We start from the raw sequence: 6,864 nt of genomic DNA on the forward strand, positions 1-6,864 counted from the left end.
GCAAGAGGCATCATGTGACAGCAGAAAGTAGATTTTTCAGAAACACAAGTCACATGCCGTCTGATGCCTAGGCCTGCATGTGCAGGAGTCATAGACTCATAGAATGCCGGAATCGGGGACACCGAGGATTACCATATTTTTCTGTGTTTAAGACTAGGTTTTTCCCCTAAAAAATAATGTCAAAAATTTGGGGGCATCTTATACAAAGATACATGTCCCCCCATTTTCTTAAATCAGAGCCCCCAAAATAGTCTTATGGATGGAGAAATACGGTATCTATTCCAACCCCCTGCAATGCAGGAATATGCAGTTGTCCCATATGGGGATTGAACCTGCAACCTTGGCATTACCAGCACCACGCTCTAACCAACTGAGCCATAAAATGTCAATGGGGTTTATCACAAATAAGCATGCATATGATTGCAGCTGTGCAATGCAGCTCACCCCTAAGTAAGTCCTATTGAATTCAATTGTGCCTTACTCAAAAGTAAGCGTGTGCATAGTCTTGCAGAGAAAAGAGGAGAGCGGGCAAGGGCAATGTTGTTTAAGGGATTCTTGATTTAGCCTTTCCCAACCTAGGGGCCTAACTAATCGTTGGCCCTGTTGGCTGGGGATTATGTGAGTCTGACAACATCAGCCATAGTCAAAAGGACCTATTAGAAGTTGGGGAACAGATCTTGTCACATTTGTGTCTCTGAGCGACACGCTTATTCTCTTTCACATTTGGATGCATTAATATGGTGCCTTGAGAGAGGACAAAATGTGGTGCCTCCACTAAACGTTTCTTATTTTCACAATAATTCTTTTTTTTCATTTAGCACACACAAACGCAAATGTGCCTTTTTATTTATTATTAATTTGTGCAGGGGAACTGCCCATCCCACCTTAAATCCGGTCTTGCATAGTTGCATCCTTTCCTTTAGGGAGGCGCCCCCCCTCTCTTCCCCCTCTTTCCTTTTTTTGGCAAACTGTCACAAGTAAAATCAGATCAGATTGGAACCATCAATTCCTTTGAGAGGGCAATGCAAAGCTAGAAAAATACAGCCATACATGAAAGCTGGGAGATGCACGCATCATTGAAGGCTTAATGGAGTATGTCAAGAAGAGTAAGATATATTGGCTTGAAGGATTTACTCTCAAAGCACGAGAAAGTGCATTTAGAAGAATACAAGCCTTTTTGACGATAACAAGCTGTGGATGAGGCAGGATTTTAAACATTGCAGCTGACAGCTTGATGTCGTGTTGGCATACAGATATTTTAATTTCCATATGGGGGTGGGGAAGCATTTCATTTGCCAGAGTCCTCCCTTGTGTAGCATTAAGGTTGGTGCCTTAAAACTTTTGTCCGAAAGTTGGACGGGTGCACTAGTGCGGTAGCAATGAGGCAATATTATTGCTCCACTCGCAGCTGGCGTCTCTCTTGCTGCATGGCCTCACAAAGGCGTCCTAAGAGATAGAAACATGCAGAGAAAGGGATGTGGTTAGTCTGTGGGTAAAACTCAAGGCCTCTTGGACAGAGCCATTTAAATTGGCGGAAAAGGGAGAATTACATGTGTACAGGACATGACTTCTAGTCATGTGGAAGACTAGCCACGTACAGCTACATAAAGCTGGAATAAGAGATTATGAAGCCCCAAGCCATGCCCCTATTATTCTAACAGAAAGGACAATGAAAACATACAGTGGTACCTCTGGATACGTACCTGATCCATTCCAGGGTGCTATTCGCACCCCGAAAAGTATGCATCCAGAGCGGCACTTTTGAGCATGCACGAAGTGCCGCTAGAGCACATCTGCGCATGCACAAACTGTGCAGAATGCTTCTGTGCATGCTCAAAGTGCGCATAATGCTTTTGTGCATGTGCGCATGGTGAAACCCAGAAATAAACACTTCCGGGTCCGCCATGTTCTTAAGTTGAAAATACGCAACCCGCAGCTAACGCAACCCGAGGTATGAGCTCAGAAGCAAAGGGCCCTCAGTGCCACCCTTGGAAGGGATGACGAATGAGAAAGTGGGAGAAAAAGGGGATGGAGAGTCAATTGGGGAAACACCACTATTCCAAGAGGCTGCTTCCCCAAGCCTCTCTGTGAATAAAAAGCAGGTGGTAAGGGCTTTTCCTTGCCTTATCCGTTCCTGGCAACATGCCGTGGGGGTTGGTTCCTCTGGTGCCTGACAGCTGCATACACACCATAGATTTCAAGTACATGCTTTCCCTCAAGGAATCCTGGAAACTGTAGTTTATCCACTGCAGAACTACAATTCCCAGCACCCTTAACAAACTACTATTCCCACCCAGGATTTTTTTGAGGGGCTGGGAGCCATTTTCTTTAAACATATAGTGTATAAACAGCCATCGTCTCTAACCATGAGCCCCAAATATTTTTTGTCTTAAAGGGCAGCATCCTTAGACAAATCTGCAATATCCAAATCACTATTTATTTAAAAGAGGTTCTCCTTCTACTGGGGTAGGAGAGCTGGGGGGGTCATGTCTGGCAACCAATGCATTGTTTTGGTTTCAGATAGTACATGGGTAAAGGTAAAGGTAAAGGGACCCCTGACCATTAGGTCCAGTTGTGACCAACTCTGGGGTTGCGACGCTCATCTTGCATTATTGGCCGAGGGAGCCAGCGTACAGCTTCCAGGTCATGTGGCCAGCATAACAAAGCCACTTCTGGCGAACCAGAGCAGCACATGGAAACACCGTTTACCTTCCCGCTGGAGCGGTACCTATTTATTTACTTGCACTTTGATGTGCTTTCGAACTGCTAGGTTGGCAGGAGCTGTGACCGAGCAACGGGAGCTCACCCCGTCGCGGGGATTCGAACTGCCGACCTTCTGATTGGCAAGCCCTAGGCTCTATGGTTTAACCCACAGTGCCACCTGCGTCATGCGTAGAGGAGTCTGAAAAGCCCAGGACACAAAATTTCACGTCCCTCTAGTGGCAATGGTGGTTCATGCAGCAGAAGTAACATATTTAGCATTAACTCTGGAAGTGTATCCTTGATTCTGACAAAACTAAGCCTTCTAGAGTTCCAGAGTTAACACTAAATAACATTGCTTCTGCTAAATGAGCCACCATTGCCACTAGAGGGAAGTGAAAAATTGTGTCCTGGGCTTTTTAGATCCATGTACTATCTGAAACCCAAGGGCCACATTGGTTGCCAGGTGTGAAATATATTGGCATTATTTTCACTCTCCTGCCCCACTATTCACCACTTTACTTCAAACAGTTCCATATTACATGGACAGCTGTATCTTCCAGCCCACAAAGGCAGGTGCCTTGGAGCAAGATAGTTGGACTGGAAAGTCAACTTTGAGATTCTGCTCAAGCTCTTGGAGCAGAATGTGACCAGTTAAAGGGACCTACAGCCATTGGATTTTTCAAGGCAATTGGTTTTCAGGTTCCTAACAGTCTTGTTTACTGCAACCTGACCCATTGAGCCGAATGAGAGCCACGGAGAACTAGAAACCATTTTCCAGATGGTCCCTATTTACTGATCATGTAAGAGGACATGTTGTTGTTGTTGTTTAGTCGTTTAGTCGTGTCCGACTCTTCATGACCCCATGGACCATAGCATGCCAGGCACGCCTGTCTTCCACTGCCTCCCGCAGTTTGGTCAAACTCATGTTCGTAGCTTCGAGAACACTGTCCAACCATCTCGTCCTCTGTCGTCCCCTTCTCCTAGTGCCCTCCATCTTTCCCAACATCAAGGTCTTTTCCAAGGATTCTTCTCTTCTCATGAGGTGTCCAAAGTATTGGAGCCTCAGCTTCACGATCTGAAGCTGAAGAGGACATAAGTAAGAGGACATAAGTTGCCTCTATTTGCATGCACAACTGACATTAGTGAGATCCAGCAGCGGTGTCTTTAGACTTCAGCTCTGCACTCTAGAATTTAAAAGATTTAAAGAGCTCGAAATAAAAGGCACTGAAGGAACGATGCAAAACTACTCAGAATTCATTACAAGCGATCCAGCATTCTTAGACATATTAAATCACATTTAAGTTGATAACTGGGAATGTAGTAATTAACTCAGCACATGACATTACACTAGCCCTTATAATCTTTTAATGGCTCTTAACTCCTTTGTGATTCTATGCCTAATTGGATTAAATAACCCCAGCATACGTTTAACTTTTCTTTCAGAATCAAAACTCTAATTTATTGTGTCTCCTGGCATCAATGATGTAGTACATGTTCAGGAAATGGCAGCCTGACATTGAAGCATCTTCTGTTTACATTTACGAAACCCATCTTGATACTGAGATGATTGACAAGAGGGCCCTGCAGCCAAATATCGCAGTGGGGGCTGCTGCTGCTGCTCAGCCAGTCCATTCTATTCTGTCCATCCCCTGCCTGCTGCTCCTAACAAAGTCAGTCTGCGTTCTGTGGCCGCTGTACTATAAGACGATAAAACCCACACCAGCTGTTGGTACTAAAAGAATCCCCTTTAGAGCTCCTCCCCCCTTGAAAAAAAAGTTTGCATTTCTGTAAATCTTGGCATTTCCCTGAGATAGGGACGGGAACTATTTGCAATTAGAGGAAAGCAAAGGTAGGTTGAACAGAAGCCTGTGAAAAACTAGGAGCCCTGTTTAGGGAAGTTTTTAATATTTGAAGTTTTATTCTGTTTTTAGTCCTCTGTTGGGAGCCGCCCAGTGTGTCTGGGGAGGCCCAGCCAGATGGGCGGGGTATAATTAATAAAATTATTATTAGTAGTAGTAATTAAATAAAATAGCAAAATAAAATAGTGCCACCTACAGACCACAATGGCAACAAAACAGTCCAGTTGTGTGTAGCAAGGGAGATTCCTGGCTTTACTCAAGCTGGCTGGTACTCTTTTCTTATATTACCATGGGGCAGGGGCGCCCAGAATATTATTGGGGTGGGGGCTGAGGCACCCCATGTCCAAAAAGCGTGGAGGTGAAGTGCAGACTGTGGTGGGGGTCCAGTGGCCAGCTCTTCCTCCTCCCATGGAGGGGAAGGAGGGTTGAAACAGCCTCCTTCTGGTGGCAGCGCTAGGAGGAGATGGAGGAAGAGCCATTGGCCAATGAAGCCACATTCGGCTCTGCTCCCAGCTCCTCCTGACTTCTTAAAAAAAATATTTTTTAAAAAAATTGGTTTTCAAAAAAGAAAAGTGAGAAAGAAAAACAAAACAAAACAAACATACATTTTAAAAAAGTACAAAATTCAAATATCGAGACTGCTCTGAATCTCCTGACTTTTCCCCATCCCTTCCATGGGTCCTTTTGATTCTATTTTCAACTGCATATCAATACTACTCCAATTTTTCATCTTCCTAAGTACATTACAAGCGTATTTAAAATCCTGCTAATGTTTTGACCAGTTTGTATATACATTATAAACATTTCCCATTCTTTTTGAAACTTATTTTCTTCTTGATTTCTGAGCTTCTCGGTTAATTTTGGCATCATAGTCCATCAACTTGATTTGACATTCTTCTCTGGTCGGGGCTGTCTCTTCCTTCCATCTCTGGGCTAGCAACACCTGAGCAGCTGTTGTAGCAGACATGAACAGTTTCCTGTGATCTTTTGGAGTCTCAGTACCTATCATTCCTAATAAAAAAGCTTCTGTTTTTTTTTTATTCACAAAAATCGTTTTAACTCCCCCCCCCATTTCATTATATATCATTTCCCAGAATTTTCTTAGTTACATTGCAGTTCCACCACATATGATGAAAGGTACCTTCATTTTCTTTAATTTCCAGCATAAATTGGTACTTGGGCTCCTCCTGACTCCTGATGTCATATGCACTATGCCAGGACGTTGGTTGCAACAGCATATGCTTGTCCCCAGAGCCGTCGTAAAATTTAATTATTTTAAAGTTTCCTGCTGCGCTCTTTATCTTGGGCAGCCACTAATACCAGTAGCACTTAGAAAGGCAGGAACTCATTTCTTGCAGGGAAGCAGAGATATTATATGAGGCAGAATTAAGTACGCTAGGAGGAACAAACAATAGTTGTGTTGTTACAGAACAAACAGATTATGCAGTGCTAACCTGTAACTTCCATAATACGCTTCCTTGGTTTGCATATCAAGACTGAACGCTTGCTCTGTATGCAGTCCGCGTAGAACCTGCATGGACGGAGCCTACAAATCTCATTTCTGGATCAATAAGTGACACCATGAAATCATCTTTGTAATATTTCTTTGTTCTCTCATGAGGTTTCACTTGATTAAGCCCTTTCAACAGAGCAGTTTCCCCTCTGATCAATGAGGAGCCAAAAATATGCAACCGTGTAATAGTGTAGGTTTGTCTGGGGTTTTTACCTTTATGTTTTATATGTTAATAATTTTAGATTTCCTTTTGGGTTCTCAATAGATTGCAGCCTGGCCCTGAGTGATATTATTATTTTGATTCATTATCCTTAGCTCCCATGGCACCATACCCACCAACATTTCTCTGAGGAAAATAGGGATGTACTGTTTGATGATGATGATGAGATTTATACCCTGCCCATCTGACTGGGTTGCCCCAGCCACAATGGACAGATTCCCTATGCAGGGCTGCCTTCAGATGGCTCAGGGGTCGCATAACTCCATGCCCTCCAACATTTCTCTGATGAAAGAAGGGACGTCCTAAGGAAAAGAGGGACATTTCGGGATCAAGTCAGAAACTAGGGACGGTGTCTGTAAATCTGAGACTGTCCCTGGAAAATAGGGGCACTCAGAGGGTCTGCAGAAGGTCACAACAGTTTAAAACACAACATTAAACAGCAGCCTAAAACAAGCTACAATCACAATAAGAGGGTGGGTCCTAAATATATACATCTCAAGTGTCAAAGGGCAGGGGGAAGATAGAGGTGTGTATTAGAAATCTAAACAAGCAACCCAAGAGCAAATGCA

This window comes from Zootoca vivipara, chromosome 11 (genome assembly GCF_965207765.1).
Source record: "Zootoca vivipara chromosome 11, rZooViv2.hap1.1, whole genome shotgun sequence".
NCBI lineage: Eukaryota > Metazoa > Chordata > Lepidosauria > Squamata > Lacertidae > Zootoca > Zootoca vivipara.